Here is a 23,349-nt window from a genome sequence, read left to right on the forward strand (position 1 = left end):
TTCTCTTGCGGAGGCTGAAAAGGTCCAGTTTCTCTAGTCTCCCCTCGTAGGGCTTGGTCTGCAGGCCCTTGACCATACGAGTGGCCCTTCTCTGGACCCTCTCCAGGTTATCCGCATCCTTTTTGAAGTGTGGCGCCCAGAATTGCACGCAGTACTCCAACTGCGGTCTGACCAGCGCCCTATAGAGGGGAAGTATCACCTCCTTGGACCTATTCGTCATGCATCTGCTGATGCACGATAAAGTGCCATTGGCTTTTCTGATGGCTTCGTCACACTGCCGGCTCATGTTCATCTTGGAGTCCACTAGGACTACAAGATCCCTTTCCACCTCTGTGCCACCCAGCAGGTCATTCCCTAAGCTGTAGGTGTGCTGGACATTTTTCCTCCCTAGGTGCAGCACTTTGCATTTCTCCTTGTTGAACTGCATCCTGTTGTTTTCTGCCCACTTGTCCAACCTATCCAGGTCTGCCTGCAGCTGTTCCCTGCCCTCCGGCGTGTCCACTTCTCCCCATAGCTTTGTGTCATCTGCAAACTTGGACAGAGTACATTTGACTCCCTCATCCAAGTCGCTGATGAAGACATTAAAGAGTATCGGTCCAAGGACCAAGCCCTGCGGGACCCCACTGCCCACACCCTTCCAGGTTGAGACCGACCCATCTACCACGACTCTTTGGGTGTGACCCTCTAGCCAATTCGCCACCCACCGGACTGTGCAGTCATCCATGTCACAGCCTCTTAACTTGTTCACCAGTATGGGGTGGGATACCGTATCGAAGGCCTTCCTGAAGTCTAAGTATACGACATCCACCCCTCCTCCTTCGTCCAGGCGTTTTGTAACCTGGTCATAGAAAGAGACTAGGTTGGTCAGGCACGATCTGCCCGCCACAAACCCGTGCTGGTTTCCCCTCAGCATAATCTGCCCTGCCGGGCTCTCACAAATGTGAGCCTTGATAATTTTTTCAAAGACTTTACCAAGGATGGAGGTGAGACTGACTGGCCTATAGTTGCCCGGGTCCTCCTTCCTCCCCTTTTTGAAAATGGGGACCACGTTAGCCCTTTTCCAGTCCTCCGGGACTTGGCCCGTGCGCCACGAGCGTTCGAATATTCCCGCCAGTGGCTCTGCAATGATGTCGGCCAGTGCCTTCAGCACCCTCGGATGGAGCCCATCCGGGCCTGCCGATTTAAAGGCATCCAGTTCTTCCAAATGACTCTTCACCACCTCAGGATCTATGTATGGAAGTCTGGCGCCTTGCTGCTGCCTCTCTACAACCCTAGTGAGAGCCTTGTCGTGCCCCTCGCTTAGGAACACTGAGGCAAAGAACTCGTTGAGGAGTTCAGCCTTGTCCCCCCTATCTGTCACCAATTGTTTCTGCCCATTTAGCAGTGTTCCTATTCCTGCCTGGGCCTTCCTTTTACTCCCAATGTATCTAAAAAACAATTTCTTGTTGTCTTTTACTTGGGTTGCCATCCTCAGCTCCATGGTAGCTTTGGCCCGCCTAACTGCCTCCCTACAAGCACGAGCAGAGGAGGTATATTCATCTTTAGTGATCTCACCCTGTTTCCACTTTTTATATGCTCCCCTTTTGGCCCTTAGGCTGCCCTGGATTTCTCTGGTCAGCCATGGAAGCCTTCTGGCCCCTTTCCCTTTTTTGCCTCGCTCGGGGATCGTCTTGCTTTGTGCCCTAAGGATTGTTTCCTTTAGGCACAGCCACCCTTCTTGGGCTCCCATCCCTTCAAAACTCCTACTCTGCGGTGCTTCCTTGACTAATCGCCTGAGTGCATTGAGATCAGCTTTCCTAAAGTCTAGCACTTTCACCCTACTAGTTACCTTACCCACTCGCCGTCTTATGTTGAATTCTATTATAAGGTGATCACTGTCTCCCAAATGGCTACCGATCTGGAGGTCCCCTATCATGTCATCTCCCGTTGCCAATACCAGATCCAGTATGGCATTCCCCCTAGTGGGACCATGCACCTCCTGTGTCAGGTGGAGGTCCTGTATACAGGTTAGAAACCTGCGTGAGCGATGGGACCTTGCTGTCTGCGTCTCCCAGCAGATGTCCGGGTAGTTTAGGTCCCCCATGACTACCGCCTCTTTAGCTTTTATGGTCTCCGAGAGTTGCCTCAGGAGCCCCACATCTATTTCTTCCCCTTGGTGTGGGGGTCTGTAACAGACCCCTACCACCAAATCCCTTTCTCCTTGCCCCCCATGTAGCCTAACCCACAATCCTTCTACTTCCTCAACCTTGGATTCTGTCTTGATGAGGGTTGATGTATATTGCTCACTGACATAAAGTGCAACCCCCCCCCCCCCCTTTCTTTTCTGACCTGTCCTTTCTATACAATCTATAGCCCTCAATATGTACCGCCCAGTCATGGGATGAATCCCACCAGGTCTCTGTTAGCCCCACTAAGTCATAGGTGTTTAGTGCAAGCAGGAGCACTAATTCATCCTGCTTGTTCCCCATGCTCCTAGCATTAGTATATAGGCACTTGAGCCCTGCGACTGGTGCCTTTGCTGCCCCCCCGCTCCGAGTCCCAAGGGGCCCATTGTTTCTTACCTTCTTGTTTCTTACCTGTTCTGTAGTGCTGGTCTCCCCATGGCTTTCAGGTTCCCAATGCTCTCTTTCTTCAGGCTGGGCTGTCCTTGTGGGTGCCACATGGTTTGGTGGTCCACAGCTTCCCCTGCCCTCGTACTCCCCTCCCCCTGACGAGCCTAGTTTAAAGCCCGCCGGAGGAGATCCGCCAACCTAGTAGAAAACACACGCTTACCTTTGGGGGACAGGTGAAGCCCATCCCAGCTGAGCATGTCCCTCATCGTGATGTGCGGGTCATTGTCCAGGAAGCTGAAGCCTGCCTCGAGACACCACTGCCGAAGCCGCCAGTTGGTCTCTCTGATGCAGTTCTCCTGCCGTCTTCCTCGTCCGGTCACTGGTAGGATGGAAGAGAAAACCACCTGTGCACCGAACTCCTTCAGCACGCCGCCCAGAGCACTGTAGTCCGCCATCAGGTGATCGGGGGTTCTCCTGGCCGCATCATTAGTACCCACATGGACTAGGACCATGGGGTAATAATCGGTGGGCTTGATCCTGGCCTGGATTACCTCCATCACATCCCGAATCTTTGCTCCAGGGAGGCAGCATACCTCTCGTGCCGAGGGGTCCTGGCTACAGATGGGTCCTTCCGTACCTCTCAGGATGGAGTCGCCTATGACGAGCACTCGTCGCCTCCTCCTCTGGGTCCTCATGGATCTCTTGTTCTGTTTGGAGTGTGAAGAACGTGGTGTTTCTTCTTGCCCAAGGGTTTCCTCCTCCCCTTCCAACTCCTGCAGGGTCGCCAGGGCCTCGTACCTGTTCACCAGTCGGACTGGAGAAGCTGGTACCGGTTCGCTGCGAGCTGCTCCGGTCCTGGCTGTGACCATCTGCCACTCTGCTGTGGAGGGCACTCCCCGGGCTGCTTCTTCCTTGGGTGCCTGGGCCTGCAGGGAAAGGAAATATCTGTCAATTTCATCCTCCGCCTCCCTGATCCCCCTCAGCCTGCTAACCTCCTCCCGGAGCTCCCTCACCTGCGCCTCCAGAGCCCTAAGACGGGCACCTGCTGGACAGGTGTGGGGGCCCCCAATCTCTGCCCCCCCCCGGCCCTGCTGGGGATCCCCCACAGGCCAGGAGGTAGGGGGACATCAGCTCCCCCATGGGCTCAGTCTGGGTGGAGGCCTCAGACCTGCCCCAGGTAGCCTTGCCCCCCTGGGCAGAGGCCCTAGCAGCACTCCTCGTAGACACCATTCTATAAGCTGCTGTTTGTAGACCTGCGCAGTGTCTACGCCCTACCCCTACAGGAGTCCCACTCCTGGCCCTCCTGGCCCGCCCTCCGGCGCAAACGCTTGCGCAAACGCTGGCGTGCTCTTACAGAGCGCGCCTGTTTGCGCGCTCTGTTCACGCCGCGCAGCTCGGGAGCGCGGCTCCCTACCGGCTCAGCTATATGGGACCGGGGGGGCTTTCCCTCCGGATCCGGCTCAGCTGTGCCGGGTCCCTCCGCCCCACTTACCTTCGGGGGATCAGCATGTAAGCAGCAAGGAGCACAATCCAGCAGCTTGGAGAGCTGTATCCAGCTGGTAAGTCTGTTGTGGTGAAAGGGGGAGGGCAGGGGAGTGGGAGTGGGAGGGACAGATCAAGGCCCCCATGGTGAAGGAGGGAGTGGGGGTGGGGCTGGGGCTGGGGCAGGTGCTGCCCAGCTGGGGCAGGATGGAGCATGGGATGGAGCTGTGGCTTGCCTGGGGGGTGTAGGGGGCGGGGGCAGCCCCCGCCAATGCATGCATCCCAGGAGGGCATGGGGGACACGTGCCCCCAGATCTGTGTGAGGCAGGCTGCTACTATGGGCTGGGACTGGGGCTGGGACTGTGCTGGGGCTGTGCTCCAGGCAGGGGGATGGCAGCATTTGGATGGGGTGTTGCGGGGGCTATGGCATACTTTGGCGTGGCTGCAGCCCCCTTGTAGCCTACTCTCAGTGCTGCCGCTACCTGCCCCAAGCACAGCCTGGCCCAGCCCCCCAACAGGAAGAACCTGGCGCGGCTCCAGCCCGCAGGAACAGTCCAATCTTGCTCCATGTGCAGATTCAGGGGCACATGCACCCATGCCCTCCTGGGGTGCATGCACCACTGGGAGCTGCCCCCCAACCCTGTTCCCTTTGACCAAGCCGCAGCTCTGTCCTGAACCCCACCCTGGTTGGGCAGCAACCTCACTTCCTCCCTCCCTTACCACAGGGGCCTCGATCTACCCCTTCCCTTCCACCACAACAGACTTAGCAACCAGACACTGCTCTTCAAGCTGCTGAGCTGTGTATCGGAAGTCAGATCGGTATTGGCCAATATGCCTCCTTAAAAATCAGCTATCAGTAGCAGCCCCAAAAATCTCTGTTGGTGCACCCCTACTGTATAGGCTTTAGCCGCCTTAGCCTAACGGTTACTCTGACTGTATACTGGTAGCTGGGCCCACTTGCTCTGGCCTATCCATTCAGCTTCTGCCTCAGCTCACCATTGTCACTTCTTTTAGGTGCAGGCTCTGGCCCTCTCAGCCTCCTTCTGTCTTGTGATCCTGCCCCTGGCAGGGCTCAAAACCTGGTGTGCACTCCTGTGGCCTCCTTTCTACCCCTAGAGCCACCACCTGATCCTCCAATATAAACTAAAACAGCAATGTAAGCAACACAAATGCAAGCAACTGCTTTAAACTCAAGTTCTCAAAGCTCTCTCTGGGTTACCATGTCATTGCAGAAGCCCCCTCTCCACTCACTGGCTTTCTTAGCCCTGGGAGTACCTGACAAACCCTGTGGCTCACACTCCTTGCCAGCCTGAGTTGGCAGGAACTCTTTCCCTTACAGAGGTCAGGTCTGTACCGGCCCTTCTGTCTCATGGTCCCCTGGGATCCCACCACCAGGTGTTTTGACCAGCCACAGGTGTCCCCCAGCCTCCAGAACAGTGTACAGCACTGGTGTTTCTCTGGCCAAACTGCAGTTGTTCCCTTTCTGCCTACCCAGGGCTCTGCCCTCTTGTCCTAATGCTAGGCAGCTAGCCACACAATAGGCATTTGCAGCCTATGGGTCCCTGGCTGCCTACTCCCCTGTAGCTAGCCCAGATTCATCTGTTTTCACTCACTGGAGGATATACCTGCTGTGGTTTCTCCCTTAATGTAACAGGAGCCCTTGGCTCCCTGTTACAGGCAGGTTTAAGGGTTTAAGTGTCCTAGGGCATTTATAGATGACACTTTAAAGTGAGTTAAAAGCCCTTTGCACTGCTTTAATGGCATTTCTGTTTGCACATTTGGCAGTATATTACTTCACCCTAAATTGAAGCAGTGTTTTTGAAAAAACACTGCTTCAGTTTAGGGAGAATTAAATTCTTGTGTCATGTACAAATGCCCCTAGACTGTTTTGAAAGTCTCAGCCCCATGGTACTGAAGGTAGTGTATCAATATAGAACATCATTTTATTTACTTGATTTAAACCTTATTAATTAGATCTTGTTATAATATGTCTTCGTTAGTTGAACTATATCAGGAACTCAGGACTGTAAAGACTCTTATTGGACTATTGAGCCCTTATAAACTCTGATAAAGTGGTCATGACTTTAGGTAATGACAGATGAAAAAGGTATACTGATTGAAAGGTGTGGAGCAGGACAGGATGAGACTTACTATAGGAATTTAGTGACTTTCTCATTCTAGCTAACCTAAATAATACCAGTTTAGCTTCCATTTACTGTGGGGTAGAACACACACATCAGTTAAAATGAGACAGTCACAAGAGGCGAGCCCTCTACTCCTCTTTTAAAGCAATGTAATTATTTTGTCTGTCTATAGCCTTAGGCAAAAGGGAAATTTAATTCAACAGATGAAGTGCTATAACATCTGGCCCTAAGAACCTGACCCTGCATCAAAGGGACTTTTGCCCATGATAGAAGAAAGATCAGGTGTAAGTCACTTCAAAATCAGATCATCTGGGGAAGTGACAAAAGTTTTCAGCATTAAATATTTATTTTTAATTTGAGCATAAATCTGCCCTAACCAGTTTCTCTGCATATTCTACCAAATGTGTTTAATGCAATTTGTTAAGTGATATGTGCAAATAAAGAAAGACAGGCCCATATCCTGGCTAGAAACAGCTTGAATGTGAAATAGTGAATTTTTATAAGGTTCAAGTTTATGGGCCAAATCATGGGCCCTTTCCCCACGTTGGTTTCAATGAGAGTAAGGTAACGGGGTAAGGATGGCAGACTATGGCCCCACATATCTCCCTTTTATGACTACAACAACTAAGCTGTCCAGAAATAGCTCCAAATTGTCTTCTTATTTCCTATTGGTATCATGATAGTGCTTGATGAGAGATCTAGTCATGTCCTCATTGTGCTATACACACTATACACATACAAAAAAGAGAGAGTTTTCTATCCAAAAGTGTATAGCTTTAGTGTATAAGAGACAACTGATAGATCTAGACAGGCAGAGGAACACAAGGAAGCCATGAAAAAATTGCTCAGTGCTGGCAGGTAGGCCGAGTTCTCATGTCGGCTAAGTGTGGTCACCAAGTAGAGCTTTTATCAGTGTTGGATTTATGTGTTTATAAGCAAACACCCGTGTGCAGGTTGATATTAAGAAGCCACAGCTGTGTATAAAAATGTATTTGGCAAGCAATCACTTGTTATCTACATTATAGATAATGTCATATTTTGTCAGGAACAACTAATGAAGAATTAATTAATGCTTACGGTTACTTATGTCTATACTGCCATCACATTAATGATTGCTTCTGACATGCAGTATAATTCAGGGTGAGTCTAGCCTAATCTAGTGAAATACTATACATTAGCCCTGGTAAGGTCAACCACTCCCTTGGCCATAAATTCCCTATATACTTCCTTGAATCTGTTTTTCTCTCTTTAGATTTATGCTTCTGATAGCAGCAACTGTTTCTTCTTTTCTGGAAAATGCCTCACATTGTAGGTTCCACTGGAAACAAAGAAAGGTAATAAGAATTTCTCTCTGTATGACACTTGAATGTGTCACAGTTTTTTGTATAGCATTGAGTTCTTCGTATAGCATTCAGTCCTCTCTATGATTCTGAGATTAGTATTCTATTACTGTTCCTGTCTCTGGTGCAGTGTTCCTCCTGCTTCTCATATGCAAACACATCATAATTAGCAATAATCTAGCATGCTCTCATCATCATCCTCTGTCAATCACTAATGGGACGACTGACTCTCTCAAGCCTTGTTTTTTCTGTTCTATCCATACTACTCTGTATTTATTTATACTGCAGACAGTATTACACTTTTACCATACTGTTCAATGCTTGACCTCCCACCACTGTATTTCCAAGTTTCTTCCATCTATCAGTTTTTGCAAAATCATAGGCCACATCTTGCATGTCTAACTCATGAATGTACTTTCATGGATCTCGGGAACCCTCCTGTAAGCCAGGTAGAAACTTGACCCATCATTTGGCCTTCTGGTGTTATGCCAAAGACTGATCTTCTTCTGAGTTTTTGATGTTAAGTGGAGGAGCTTCTGCAAGTTTGAGAACCAGGGGGATGATACTACAGACAGTACCTCCATCTGCCCTCGCCCATTTGGATCTGTTAGATTTGAATCCATTCCACCCTCAGGACAAGAAGGAACAGTCTGTCTTCCTTATAACACATGGATACCTACCAAGCTCGGGGCCAGCTTACTCTTCCTAATACCTTTTCAATTTGGGCCTGTTCAAGCTAGAACAGACGCAGAGGAGAGGCTGGGGGGGAGGGCAGGGGAAGCTGCACATATTTGGATTGGCAGCAGCTTGTAAGTGGCTAACTGTCTGATAGCTTTTAGTTGGACCAAAAGTTAATTTTGCACATGCTTTCTAAGCAATGTTTAAAGTCCACAACTTAATTTGCTGAGGGAGGTCATTAACATTTCGTTTCCTATTAGGAAATGTCTTTTACTGATACTTTTTACTAAGCAAAGCAGAACATAGGGATCATTCCAGAACTATGTGCGTCAAAATGCTCTCATTCAGTAAAAGATTTGTTGAATGATAAGGTCATACAAAAAGTCTATTCAAAAGATTTATTAATATAGGTGACATGAAGCTCAGTCTGGACTAATTGGATGACTCTGATATTAGACATCAATATTGTAATAATCACAAGAAGAATTATTATCATGCTTTGTTTACTTTACCAATAGAAGAGAACCAATTGAGAGGATGTGATAATGTGGCTCTTCCTTGTTAAACTTGTGGCAAAAGACGACATCTGTATCCTTTGCTAATCCATTCCTACAGAAGGAAAAGGAGGATTAGACAAAGGACAAAGGTAATTGTACAGATACAGGCATGAGGAAATTTACATCTGACTGGCTTTGCAACATGCCTTTGACTCCAGTAAGCAGTGAAGTGTCTTACTTCCCTTGCAATAAAGTATTGTTCAATTACATATATATATATATATATATATATGTGTGTGTGTGTGTGTGTGTATATGTATATGTGTGTGTGTGTGTGTGTAACTGTTGTTCAGTTACATATACGAAATGACTGAAAAAAGGAGAAGCATTATTTGAAGTAGTGCTTTTCATTAAAAAATAGTTTTTGTTCTTTGGAGGTAGTTTTCTTTTGGGTAAGAAAGAGCTAATGCTTGACTGAAGTGCAGCTTGAAAGAAGGATGTCTCTGCTTTTTGATTGAAGAACTGGTCATATGCTGGCCTTGTGTCCTGAAAGTGCCCAGACTTGGGCCTTTACTAGGGGTAATTGCATACTCCAGTGAAACCTCCTTTTAGGACTGTTGACTAGCACGAACCAACAAGAACTTTGTGCTTACAGACCAGATGTGAACTTTGCAAAGGGCCTATTTCTACAATGGGCAAACCTGTGACTCTAGAACTGGACAGTCCTACAGATTGGGAAAATCTGGATCTGCAGCAAATTGTTAACTCCTATGCAATCCTGACTCCTGTATGTCTAGAGAGGCTAAGACTTTTTGTTTGATCTTTAGTCAAACACTACATCAACTAGGCAAAAAAAAAATCTATAGTGCTTCTTTGATCACCTACTTAACACAGGTCCATGACTGCTTTACTGGGGAAGGGAGAAGGGTAGGAAACTCATGGAATCCACTGGGAGTTCACCTTTAGATGTCAAAGTAACTGAGAAATACATACCTATTATTAATACTATTTATTTGTTGTGCAGTAACATCTAGATGCCCCAGCCTCATTGTGTTTGATGCTGTTCAAACACGTAACTAAATGCTTACAGAGAACAGAACAAGCCCTAAGATCTACACTGTTGTATTGGCTAGTTGTATGAAGCTGGCAATAACCCCTGCTGTTTTTAATCAGATTTTTTTTTATTTTAGAATTACTTTTTAGACTTAGATCATTAGTCTTTCAGAACTTGTCTTCAGTTTCCTTTTGTTTGTTTTCGCTGGTTGAGAATGCCTCTGGGCTAGTCTGACTTCCATATGGGGTGATACCTGGTCAGGTGATATCATTAGAGTGGTAATTCAGGTGACTGTAATTCAGGTGACTAATCAGCAGCTTGGCCTAGATGCAAACAATGGAGAAGCTCTGAGGGCAGCAGTTTTTCTCTGAACATTGGCTGCCTGCATATTTTTGATTAAAGGGTATTGCAAGGCACTGACGATAAACTGTCCTTTAGTGTAAATTTAGATCAGGCCACTCATGTTTACAGTGCCAGTTAGGAAATGTATACTGCTGGTGTTTGCCTGGAGCTGGAATTGCTGGTAGGCTCTTGGTTTTTTTGTGTCACCAGTGTTTAAAGAGCAAACACTGGAATTGATAAGCTATACTGTCTGGATTGGATGGTCCTCTCAGGTGGGAAGTGATCACAATTTCTGCCTCACGTTTGTTTGAGTGCCTCTATCTCAGGCTCTAGGCTGTTCATTCACAAGTTAGGCAAGGTTCTTTGGGTAGATGTGATATCTTTTATTAGAGCAACTGAGTAGGTGAACAAAATTCTTTGCAAGCTTTTGGGCACAAGACCCATTTTCAGGCATAGGGGAACTCCATAGTTGTACTTGGAGATCTCAGAACAACTGTGAGTCTCCCTATGCCTGAAGAAGAGTATTTGTGCCCAAAAGCTTGCAAAGACCTTTGTTCCGACTACTTAGTTGATCTATTAAAAGATCTCACACCTGCCCAAAGAACCTTGCCTGTCTATGTCTATGCCTTAGACCAACACGGCTACAACCAAAAACCCATTCATAAGTTAGGCATTTACACATACACCTAGTGAGTTAGGTTTCATTGTAAGCATTCATATATACAAATATTTAATTTATGAATGAACACTTAGTATATACATGCATGGTTGGGCATGAAGTTACACATGCAAATATACCTGCCTGACTTTTAAATGTTCCAACAGTTTCCTTACACATTCCTCATTTTAATTTCTTATATTGGTATTGCCAAATAAGGTAAAATATCACGACAAATTCACTTATGTATTTTATGCTACTGACTTATTTCCTGATTTAAAACAATGCTTTTCTATGGATTTGACTGCACCAGCATGACTTCACAGAGACCATGAAGAATCCTGTTTTCCTTATTTGCAATGAATTTGCTGCATGTATAAAATTAAAGCTATGGAAAAACCTATAAGGGTATAATTAATTTTTGGGTTGTGTGTATAGTTTTTCAAAACTACTTTTTTATTGATCTTGAAGTAACGTTGAGGTGTCATTTTCAATTAAAGGTTTTGTCTACATGGGAAGTATAGGGTTAATTATAGAAAGACATATTGAGGCACTTCCAACTTTCATGTCCCAATACCTAAAAATTAGTGGCCAGATTCTCATTGGCCGCTCTCACCCTTCAGACATATTCGCAAGAAGAGAAACTATATACAGGTCAGTCGCATCTTACGCAGGGGTTAGGTGCTGAAGTCAGCGCATAAAGCAAAAATCGTGTAAGGCGAAAATCGGTGACTATACACAGGGGGTCTTGAGTTTACACGCGGTGACATGCTTAGGCTGTGTGGCCGGTGGCAGTGGCGCAGCGCGGGGTGGTGGTGGGGATGGCTGCGTGCCGCCCGGCCACCACCACACTGCCACTGCTGCCCGGCGGCCGGCCACACAGCTCCAGGCATGGCTCCATGGCAACAGCAGGAGGTTTTGGAGGCAGTAGCCATCACTGCCATAATGGACCTCCAGGTATGCAGCAGAGCCACATGCAAGCTCAAGCCCCACCCCCTCCTACCCCACGTGTAGTCGAATTCGTGCAAGTTAAATGCACGTATGATGCGACTGACCTGTACCATTTAAACAGCATTATCACTTACGTAATAGATAATCAAGTTTTACTCATGGTTTACGTCAAATTGCTTTTGGATGGAAATTGAAACTAAGTAAAAAATGTAGAAAACCAGAATTCTGCTAGTTAAATAAATGAAATTTTACATGTGCTGACTACATAAGAAAATAAAAGCTTTTCAAAACATGGTTTGAATGTAATACTAACTGATTTGTTAAAAAAAGAAAATTCTGTAGTTATGAATTGAATTGTTTATTTGTCATCACCATGTCCTTCAGAACTCCAGAACCTCTAGATCTCAACCTCCACATCCAGGTGTTATTAATACAAACTGGAAAATGAAAACACACATACCTGCTTTTCAACTCCCAATCAGTTCTCAACTTTGAATGGTCTTGAACTGAACTATACAGAAAAAACTGAAATGACAAAAAGTTCTTTCTTCAGTTACAAAAAAAGGTATTTCAGCTGTCAAAAGCTAATTTATACCTTAGACAAGAGATTCTCAATCTTTGTAGACTTGAAGCATCCTTGGATAGACTCATGGTACCCGTTGCAAAATGTCAGCTCTTAGTTTTCATTCTTTTTGTGCCTACAGAAAAATAATAGAGCACTTTTTCCATTGCAAAGAACTCACAAAGACCACAACTATGGATTTCTATTTGAAACCTCTGGGTTTATCTTGTGAATCATGCTTATACATCCAACAGTGCTAATATTTTGTAGCACCATGTGGATACCCTTGAAAGGATCTCAATGCACCTGGGTTGAGAATCACAAACAGGTTCCAGTCAGTTAGCCAGTAACTTTCTCAGTACACTGGTTTGACTTTAAGCTTTGGCGACAAATGTATATTGCGTGAATATTATTTTAATTTAATTTAAATTGTAGTAAGCTTAAAGCTTGATAAAGATTGCTATCATGTCAAATAATTTTAAGTAGGTTCATTAAAATATTTGAATAACAATCACATTTAAATAAAATTGATTTAAATACAAATTTGCATTTTTTATCTTAAAAAATTATATTGTCCCCTGCCTTCTATTAACCCCCTGTCTTTGTTTACTCCGAGAAGAGGTTTAGACTAGACATACCTCACCTTGGTGATGCTGTTTCAATGCTATAATAATTCCAAAAGGTATTTTTGTAAGATAATTAAAAACAACTGAAAATGAATTAAAATGAAAAAAAATAACTAGAAATCTTTGCCTCTTTTACCTAGAGTATGTATCTTCAGTAGTATATTTTGTGAAACCTTTTTGAGACCTTTTGGAGGTTTCACTATACAAGGGCTGGGGCCGGGGCTAACTTGAGCAGCCATGAGCTGCGCCGACCTGCATACCAGGTGAGCCCCAAGCAGCCTTGAGCTGCTCCCAGGGCCAGCTGCTGTGTGCCGATTTGCACACTGACTGCCCAGCTGCTTGCCGGGTTTGCAGGCTCAAGCTGCCTTGAGTGGCTCCTAGAGCCTGATCCCCGTGTGCTGATTCGCACGCTGCTGAAGCTCAAGTAGGGTCCCAAGGATGGCTGTCTCCGGAGCTCCTCTCTCCTTGCTGTCCCTTGTCTTCTTGCCCCAGCATGCCAAGCACGCTCCCCTTTTATACTCTGGCTGGCACAGTTCCGATTCATGTCCAGCTGCTCCTTCTCCCTTCCCTTTGGCAAAGGGCGGGGCCTAGCTTCCCTTGTGCTGCCTCCGGATTGGTGGGTGGGCTCCACCAATCAAACAGCACACCCTCAACCCTGGGACTCAACCCAAGCCCCGAAAAGGTAAGCCTGCTACAGTATGATCTAGAGCTGGTTCTCAACTGGCATGCAGTGAGACCTTTTCAGGGGTGCTACACAGCCAGGTGGAACAGCTTGGCATACCTTTGTTTCTAGAAGGGGTGTGCTGGGGGGACCAGGAAACAGATGTATCAGGGTTTTTGGTTGTAGCCGTGTTCATCTAAGGATGTAGGCAAGTAAGGTTCTTGGAGTAGATGTGATATCTTTTATTAGACCAATTGAGTACTTGGAAAAAAGTTCTTTGCAAGCTTTGGGGCGCAATCACCTTTCTTCAGGCATAGAAAGTCTGTGCTGTTCTGAGACTCCAAGGAATAAAAGAAGCAAAAAAGACCCAGCAGGAGCCCTTCTGCATTTAGCATATCACAGGAAGGCACCTTGTAGACTAAGTCTCCAGAGTCTCCGTTCATATTTATTGAAATCAATGGCAACACTCCTCCTGACTCCATTGGTGCTCCCACTGAAAAAGAGAGGCACAGGAAACAGGTCTGCCTGGCTGCAGCTGGGTAGCTAGGGCACAAGTCCTGGGTCCTGTCCATGGAGAGGGCACTAGAATGGAGGTGGTGTTGGGAGGGTCTGTGCTCAGCATGGGCTCACCCAGATGCTGTTTGCTCCAGCTGGGCAGATGGGCTCAGCCTACTAGAGTCAGGACTCCCTTAGCACCCCTGCTCCCTGCTGTACAGCAACAGCTACTTTACTTTTCACAGCCACAGCCAAATTAAGGCTTTTACAGCCATTATGTACGTGCGGATTTCCATGCCTGTGAGCAGGCTAACAGAGGAGAGGATGAGTAAGGATGGGTGTATCTACATGTATGCTTTACTGTACAGTTGACTAATTAGCTCTGCAGTAGAGTGTCACTGTCTATACGTGTGCCTGTATTAGAGCACAGTAAATTAATTAACCCTGCTGTGGGATCGTACCATCTGGGACAAATACTATCCTATGGCAGAGTAATTTACGCTGTTGCAAGGCACATGTAGATGGTGACTGGGGCTGGCTGGGGCACCAGGGTGCTACAGTGCAGGGGCTGCCTGCCGGTTAGCTCCTCATTGTAGCACCCTGGTGCTCCAGTCAGCTCCTACACTGCCTGACCCTGCCACCTGGAGCCTGGGGTTAACCCTCCTGGGTTCCCTGTTAGCCCAGGGCTACTCTACCCTGGCTTGAATTGCTGCACAAGCTGCACTGGAGTTTATTGCACTGGGCAGGGTAATTGCACTTATAATTGTCCTGGGTCCCCACTTTGAGCCTGTAACTCCTGGATGAGCCCATACTGCAGCAAGTAAGACCTGCCTGTCCCCTGCTCTATACTTCTGTCTCTTTTTCTGGTCTCATCACAATGTCCTCCCCATCCCCATCTGTGCCCAGTGCACAGAAATAACAAGTTTTGCTGCTGCAGCAGTGGTTCTCAACTGATGTGTTGCCAAATTCATAAAAGTTATGGAAGGGTGCCTGGCATCCAAAAAAAGTTGAGAACTGCCACTCTAGGGCTGCTGAAACTGGTTTGAAAAGACTAGCTTGTAAAATTTGTATTTCCAGTGCAGTAATACAAGGTAGAAGCTTCTGTGCAGTGAGTACCAGGAAGGGAACAACAACATTATTATTATTTAGCTGGCACTATATCAAAGGTTCATTATGTATAATACAGGCTTCTTTCTGTATTTTTGTCTCACTCAGCTATAAATGCTAAATGCGTGACTGGATCGTCAGAGGCTAGGTAGAACCAGGAATGGTGAAAGAGGTGGAGTTTCTCTAGTTCAAATATCTTTTCTAAGTCAATCTTAATGGCACCTCTGATAGCTAGGTCCACCTTATAGGGTTTTTCTCTCTTCCTGTTTTTGTAGAGTGCTTAGGTTGTTCAGTCCATTTTACAATTAGGGCCATGTCCCAAGGTCCTTACTCATCTTTAAGTCATAAACTTCTGTGTGAAGCAAAGCACTGCTTAACATGAGTGAAGCTATCGGAATTAGTCCACAAAGATAACCTGTGATGTTCTATCATACACATGCATGGGTGACTGGTGCCTCCTGAGTCAGGAGGGACACTTGCGCCCCCAGCGGCCAGTCAGCAACTGTGGTGGGGGGATCATGCCGAACGTGGGGGGGTTCTGGGTCAGCGCAATCAGCTGCAGGGGAACATCCCCCCCTCAGTCGATGTGATCGGCCATGGGGGGACCGCAGGGATCACTTCTCCTGGAACCCCCACTCCCCAGCTGGCACTCTCAGGGGGGGCACCAGTGATCTTGCCTGCCCCCTCGCCCATCACCTAAGTGGGGAATGCTGGCTGTCAGGGGGTGTACCAGCACTTTCAGGGGGTGCATGTGCACCCCTGTGCACCCCCCATGCATCGCCACTGCACACATGCAGCTTTCTCTTGGTTGAAATGAAACATCTATTTAGTACATAGCACAGCTGTGCAGCAGTTTAGGAGAGGAACTGAAGAATAATATATCCAAAAAACTAGCAAGAATTCTGGTAGGCAGAGTTAGATAATGCTCAAGCTGGAAGTAGGCTGAGATCTCTAATGCCCCAATTTGCTCAAAACTTTGTTTTGCTCCAGCTTTAAGGATGAGACCTCTTGCAGAATGCCATTCTTCAGTACTGACTTGCAAGCAAAGAAGAGTGCCACCTACTGAATTACCAATGCCACAGTCTAGAGAACCTAATTTTTTCTTGGAAGTCTGCTTTATCATAATCCTGTTAATTTTAAGAGATCTGGAATAATCACAACGCACGGTGTTGTGATTGCACATAATAAACTCTTTTCTACTATTATTTCTCGCTCCTTCTTATAATGTTCTACAAATACTGTAAAGAAGGAGACTGGTAAGAACCATAGCTATATTACATAGAAGGAGAGTGGGCTCCATGTTTTTAAAACTAGACTGGACAAAGGATTAACAATACACAGTCTTGCATTCTCATTGGGAGATGATAAGTTGACTGTAACGTGTAGCATTCTAACTAAAGTGAATTATAAATCAGTTGCTAATCTCTTATGGTATAAATCAGTTGCTAATCTTCTTATGGCACTTTCATCTGACTCTGGCTCATTGTGTGCTATTACTAATAGAGAAGTGCCAAACCTTTTTAGCAGAGGTAGGGACATTTCATAATATTTGCATACTTGAATACTAGTTGTAAGTGCTGACAAAGAGAATCTTCTGACTGCATTATTAAACCAGCATAAGGCTTTGAAAAAAGATCTGTGACAAAGGTCGACACAATCTTAGGTTGTATTTGGAATGCAGTGGAGACAAGAAGGTGCTACCATAATACCATTGTACTAGGCACTGGTAAGACTTCTGTTTAGAAGATGGCCTGCAGTTCTGATTATTCTTTGTAAGCCATGCTTGGGTAGAGTATTAGTGAAGGTCAAGACCTTTTTAGACTGAAAAACAACACTGGCTGAAGGTTGAATAGTTACAAATTGGCTACAGGTAAATTTAGACTGAAAATTAGAGGAAGATTTCTAACTGTGAGAGATGAGAAGTTTTGAAACAAACAAAGTGATGGGGGCAAGGAACCTCCAATCCCTTTAAGCTTTAATTGATTATGGAAGAGAGATATGATACAGTAGGGAGTGTGTTGGTGATCTCCAGATTGGAGTATAAAGGTGGATTTTGGTAGAAACCATTTGGCAGTTCCATGCCTCAAGGCTTTTGATGGTTGCTAGTTGGGACCAGGAAGGAATTTGTTCCCCTCATGAACACTACAGGCTTCTGATTTTTTTCATTTTCCTTGGAGGCAATGGGCCATTGACCACAGCTCAGACTGGGGTGAAGTAAGCTTATGCTCCTGCTGATACTAGAAGATCCAGGGATTCCTGGCTAGGGGGATTTTCTCTTTCACTCAGGGTCACACTGACTGCCAGATTTGGGATCAGGAAGGAATTTTCCCCCTAAGTCAGACTGGCACGGAGTGTATGGGGTTTGCCTCCTTTTTAGCACGGGGCATGGTTTCTTTCATAGATTCATAGATGTTAGGGTGGGAAGGGACCTCAATAGATCATCGAGTCCGACACCCTGCATAGGCAGGAAAGAGTGCTGGCTTTAGATGACCCCAGCTAGATGCCTATCTAACCTCCTCTTGAAGACCCCCAGGGCAGGGGAGAGCACCACCTCCCTTGGAAGCCCATTCCAGACTTTGGCCACTCTAACTGTGAAGAAGTTCTTCCTAATGTCCAGTCTAAATCTGCTCTCTGCTAGCTTATGGCCATTATTTCCTAGGATAATTCTGAGCATGTATTAACCAACTACTTTGTTGTTGCAGGGGTTCCCTGCAGAATCTGTGCCAACCTGACATAGGGGAAAAATTCTTTTTGATTTCAAATATGGCACTCAATATGACCCTGAGTGGAAGAGCAAGCTGCAAGACCCCCTAGCTCAGGGGTTAGCAGCTTTTTGCTGGCATGGGCAAGAGTTTATAACTTGGCTGTTGCTGTGGGATGGAAGTCTCTGTCATCGCTCCCAACCCCACACACACACCAAGTGGTCAGATTCCCAATCCCTCTACAGCAGAGATAAGCTCACAGTGCTCCACGGCAGAGGGAAGTGCTGCAGTGCAGAACGGGAGATCTGATTGGCAGGCCATATGTTGCCGACCCCTGCTGTAGTGGGTTTTCTGGTACCGGCAAGAGCATCAGCACACTCCAACCCAATCTGAGCTGTGGTCAGTGGCCCAATGCCTCAGAGGAGGATGAAAATGTACTGGCAGTGCCCTTGTCAGCCCTACTTTTGCCTGTCACATTTTATAGGACGTTTTGGTGTTTCAGATTTTGCTTCTTGTAGCTGTGAGGGGTTGAAGTGGCAATTTTAGGAATTCCTTTGGTAAAAAAATGCCGGTGCAGGGGACTCAAAGCATGGTCTACCAAGGCCTCTCCTAGCCCCATCTTCATATGTTCTATTCATATGATTTCTACCAACCTGAGAATAGTTGCATAGATGAACTTGGAGCAAAGATCTAGGCATTCCACATAGGTTCAAATTCAGTCCTCACTTACATTATTTAAACCTGAAGTAGCTCCAGTGACACTGCTTTATTCCAGTGGTTCTCAACCTTTTCATGGTCAAGGTACCCCAGATGAAAGCCACCATTGTTGCTGCCTCATCTTACTCGAGTGCTTCTCAGCCAGAAAGGGTTGAAACTGTGATGAAAATGTCTGTTGCACAACTAGCCCAGGACAGACTGTGCCATGTGCACACGCTCCTCCTGCGTTAGGGCTCTGATCAGCCTAAAGCAGACAGGAGCTGCTTCGTGCAGTGCAACTCTTTCTGATTCAACACTCCCAACACCCCTCCCAGAAACAGAAACAGACAGGACAGTTCTATCTGTGTGTAACAGGGAGCCTAAGGCTCCTATTACTTTAAGGGGGAAAACTGTTGCAGGTAATACTCAGGCAGAAGAGAATGAGAGGCTGGCTGCAACAGAGTAAGCAGCAAAGAAACACTGCTCCCTAGGCAGTGAGCTTCACATTAAGGAAAAGGGGAACACCTGCAGCCAGTCTAGGGAAGCCCACATGGAACAAGCTCACTGCAAGAAAACAGGTAGCTAGAAACCAAAGGCTAGAAGTGCTTATTGCAGAGCTCTACAAATAGGATAATAGGACAGAGCCGAGCCTGAGCAACAAGGATCCTGCTAGAACAGCAGTTGCAGGCTGCTATGGAGACTAGCCATCAGGCCCTGATGAGAAATCCTTGTAGGTGTTAGGAAGGTCATCTGACCAAAGGGCCAGGGCTTTGGGAAGCATATAAACCCAGAGCTTGAACCAGGAAGGCAGTCTGACCTTGGAGATGACCTAAGAAAGAGCTCCAGGGTAAGAGGGAGCTTCTGAGAGATATTGCTGCTACCCTGGGCAGGCAGGTAGAGTGATGCTAGATGTAGTGGTGTAGGGCTCAGGGTAGGGGAAAATATTGTGTGTCAACAGAGGACTTGATGGTTGGAGGTTCAGACCCAGTGAAAATTTGTGTTCTGGCCAGAGGGCTTATTCTTATGTTATAGCTCAACCAGTGGACCTGGTTGGGGACTGATAGGGGAAGTAGGAGGGCCTAGAGTGGCACATAAGACTTGGGCCATGCCAGGGCATGGTGAAGGCTGCAGTGTAGCCTGAGGGCAAAAACCAGGGCCAGGAATCTAGCGAGAGAGTGAGAGAAAGATGGGGACAGGAACCACAGTGCCTGAGAAAGACAGAGACTAGGGCCAGGGGCCCACGGCTCCAAGAAGCAGAGAGACTGGCAAGGGACATAGGAGATGAAACTGGACTGAGAGCCAACTGAACTGATTGATTGGTAACACCTGCAAGGCATGGGTGTAGCTAGAGGGGGTGTAGCTAGAGGGGAGGCTGGAGGCCACAAAATTAGCCCATAAAGCAACAGGGGTCAGTGGGGGAGAGGGGGGCAACAATGCATGTGGGCCAGGAGGACCAATTTCATGAGAGATCTGCTGATAGGAAGACAGATTAGGGCCTACTGTAGGATCCTTGTGTAGCCTCCCTTTTCCAAATATAAGAACTTAAAGCATGGCAGGTGGGAATGAAGCCTTGAGCCATGACTATCAGCAGGTGCCACAGCCACCCCTGGGGCTTAGTGCTGTTACATCGTGCTGGTTTCCAGGAGGAGCGTAGGGACAGAGACCAGAAAGAGCTGGTAGCTTTGCTACCTGCTTTAGGCTGATTAGAGCCCTAATGCAGGGACAGTGCATGGGGCAGTTCTACCCAGCCACTACCCCAGGGACACTCTGGTTGAGAACCACTGTTTTGTTTTATGCAAGTGTAACTAAACATTCAAGAAATGGAGTTTCTCTCTATAGCTATGCACAGGTATTCAAGAAGTCAGCAGCAGAAGTGCTTTACTTTAAGCAGTCCCATTTAGGTTGGGAGGAAGAAGAACATGCTAGCCCTTGGAGGGGAGAGGGAGCTTGGAGCCTGCCCGTACAGCACAAGCACAGGAGGTACTGGGGGTACTTGCGTGCCTCCCAGTGTGCCCTGCAAGCTTGCTGAACTGCCAAGCTGCCCAGTTGGCTGCCAGGGACATCACAGCTGCTCACCTGGACCTGATGTGGAAGCAGCTCATCATGGTTGTGAGCCATCAGCTGGTCATCTCATGCATGCCTACCCAGTGCACCCTGTACCCAGCAAATGCGTGTGTGTCCTGGATGCCTGAGGTGTGTGTGTGTGTGCATGTATATGTGTTGCTGATGCCTGTATTCTAGGGCTATGAAAAATGGCACTATTTCATTTTGACTTCCGTTTCGACAGGACAGTATTTTGTCTTGCGTTCTGTTTCATTTAGTTGAAACTGTTTCGCTGTTTCGACATTTAGCCCATAGGCTATAATGGGGAAGCATGAAACTGCCTAAAACTTTGTCATTTCTTGGCAGATTTAGATGAAAATAGCAGGGATGTTAGCCCCTTCTCAGGGCATGAAGACTGCCAAGTTTCAAGGAGATGGGTATAGAGGTTTCTGGACAACTGTACCTCAAGCTGCTGACAAGCAAAACTTGTGGGGTGTGTGTGTGTGTGTGTGTGTGTGTGTGTGTGTGTGTGTGTGTGTGTGTGTGTGTGTGTGTGTTAAGGTGCAAATGTTTTTTCCATCCCTCCCCCAGAGCACTGGGATTGGAAGGGACCTCAGGGAAGGATCACAGTCACTGGCCAGCTACACAGTCAATATGAGAGCAGCTCTTCCCCCTCCCTCTCGTAGTTTCTCTTTAGCTCCAAGTGAGCCCAGCTTCGAAATGTTTTAACTGCTCTCATTTTGTTTTGAGGCTGTTTCAAAGCCTTTAGTTGCATTTCAATTTTGATGTTTCAAGCTCAAAACAAGTCAAAACAAAATATGTGGTGAAATTTCGCACAACCCTATTGTATTCCTCCTCACTGATATCGGTGGCCCTGGCCCTGTACCACAGCAGGTTGCCTGGATCCACGAAGCCCTGGCTGAGTAGCTCCTCAGCCATGTGGACTAGGGACCCTCCCCAGATGAGTGGGGGTGGAGGGCTTTGAGTGCTCATGCTCTAGCAACTGGGCCATGGGTCACCAGACTGGGATTCTCTGTCCCTGCATCACAGGCATCACTTCTCACAACCCACAATGTCCCACTTCCCCTTTCCCTCCCCAGCTGTCCCTAGGGGTGCACACCAGCAATGCCATAAGCGTTGCTGGAAGAAACCAGCAATGCCATAAGCAGCTTTAAGATGCTCGAGGTCATGAGCAAGGGTTACAAGAAGGTGACTGGGTGCTGCTGTGAAACTTGAGGCTAACTGGGAGACACAAAATCGCTGATCGGTGGTGGGCTGAACCCTATACAGTGGTGCGACAACTGGGAGATCTTCCAGTATACGAGATCTCCCCTGAGTCTGGACCGGGTCAAAGTCGCGTGGTCCACCGGAACCTCCTGCTGCCTAATGGCGAATTGGTGGGGCCCCCTCAGCCCGCAACTGGGCCGCAAGAAGAGAGGCCTAGGTCTCCCCATAGAAAGAGGCCTCACACCACCCAGCTGGCAGTTGTACCTGCAGCTCCCCCGAAGGAATCGGACTCTGACTAGTGGTACCCTACTGACTTTCACCCAAGCTTAGGACCTGCCACTCCTCAGGGCAAAGGAGAGACGGGGACTGCTGCTCGTGGGGCCCCACCTGGTGAGACCAAAGGAGAAAACATCCCCACGCCTTTACCTGCCAGTGGGGCAGACTCCTCAAGTAAGAGGGAACCCGAGTCGCCAGGGCCCTTGTGGAGTCCTGCTCCAGCCAGCACCCCACGGCCAAGGTGGGAGCTTTGGCCAGTCCGCCGCTTCACCTACGATGCCCCAGGGGTGCTGGGGGAGGTCCCCATTGCTGCCCCTTGGGTGCGGTAGTCCTCCAGGCTGAGGCCTGTGCTTCACAGGGGAGGATGTGATGTGCTAGGTGGTAGTGATTTAGCCCAGGGGTTTTGAAAGGGTAAAACATGATTGGAGGGCTTGGGATTCCCTTTCCTCACCAGTCAGGCCCCAGAGACTCACCCTCCATGTCCCTTGATTGGCCCCTTGGGTCACCTGGAGGGGGATAAAAGGGGCAGCACAGCTGACTCAGGAGAGACCAGCGAGGGACCACAAGGAAGGAGTTTCAAAGAGCTGGGCCAGCGGGGTGGGAGCAGTTGCCCCAGAAGAACCTGAAGGAGTGGGACCTGCAGGCAGCAGTTGGACCCTCAGCAGCGTGGTGGGCAGCTGGTAGGAGAGGCTCCCCGCTGGGCTCCAGGATCCCCTACGAGAGGCTGTGGCCAGCAAGAGAGGCTTCCCAGCTCCACCAAGGATCTGAGCAGTGACCTGAGAGGGTCCCAGCTCTGCTTCCAGCTCCTCCAATAAGAGATCAGGAAGCTTGACATGAGGCCGGGGCTCCTGGAAAGTCAAGGATCCTAGCAGTGGGGTACAGTTTCAGTACTGGTGGCAGTGTGGTAGAGTTTCTGCTTACTAGATGGGAGATCTGAGTTCAGGTCTCAGCTGGGATGACGTGGGGTGAGTAAGTGACACAGAGAAATTCTTGTGGCAGTGAAAGGGGCCATTGTTCTTTCCCCCCAACTCCAGGTACCTAGGCCCTATATTCCTTATTTGATGTTTTGTATTTTGTGCCTTTTATACTTCACCAACCAGTATTGTTTATTCTGCTGTTTGTGTTTTATATTTTGTTAACCCTGTCTTTTGTCAACTGGATGAATATGTCTATGATTGTAAGTGTCTAAACTTTGTTGAATCCTGCCCCCTCAGGGCATTGTAGTGTCCCCTATACCCCTTGGTTTATACTGGTTA

The sequence above is a fragment of the Alligator mississippiensis genome, chromosome 5 (genome assembly GCF_030867095.1).
Source record: "Alligator mississippiensis isolate rAllMis1 chromosome 5, rAllMis1, whole genome shotgun sequence".
Taxonomy (NCBI): domain Eukaryota; kingdom Metazoa; phylum Chordata; order Crocodylia; family Alligatoridae; genus Alligator; species Alligator mississippiensis.